Below are 511 nucleotides of genomic sequence, written 5' to 3' on the forward strand. Positions count from 1 at the left end.
TTCTTCCTCTTCTTCCTTTTCTTCCATTTTTTCCTTCTTCGTCTTCTTCTTCTTCTTCTTCTTCTTCTTCTTCTTCTTCTTCTTCCTCCTTTCCTTTTTCCTCTTCTTCTTCTCCTCCTCTCCTCTTTTTTCATCTTCTTCTTCCTCTTCTTCTTTTTTCTTCTCATCCTCCTCTTCTTCTTCTTCCTTTCCTTTTTCCTCTTCTTCTTCTCCTCCTCTCCTGTTTTTTTCTTCTTCTTCTTTTTCTTTCCTAAAACTGAACTAAACCTAAAACTAAACCTAAATCTAATCTAAACATAAACCTAAAACTAAAAAAACAGAAGAAAAAAAAGGAAAAAGCTAAATCTAAACCTAAAACTAAACTAAAACTAAACCTAAACCTAAAACTAAACCTAAAACTAAAACTAAAACTAAATCTAAACTAAACATAAACCTAAAACTAAAAAAACAGAAGAAAAAAAGGAAAAACAGAGGAGAGGTAGAGCTCACCTCGGCCGGTGGAGGAGGTGGC

Source organism: Triticum aestivum, chromosome 6B, assembly GCF_018294505.1.
Source record: "Triticum aestivum cultivar Chinese Spring chromosome 6B, IWGSC CS RefSeq v2.1, whole genome shotgun sequence".
Lineage (NCBI taxonomy): Eukaryota > Viridiplantae > Streptophyta > Magnoliopsida > Poales > Poaceae > Triticum > Triticum aestivum.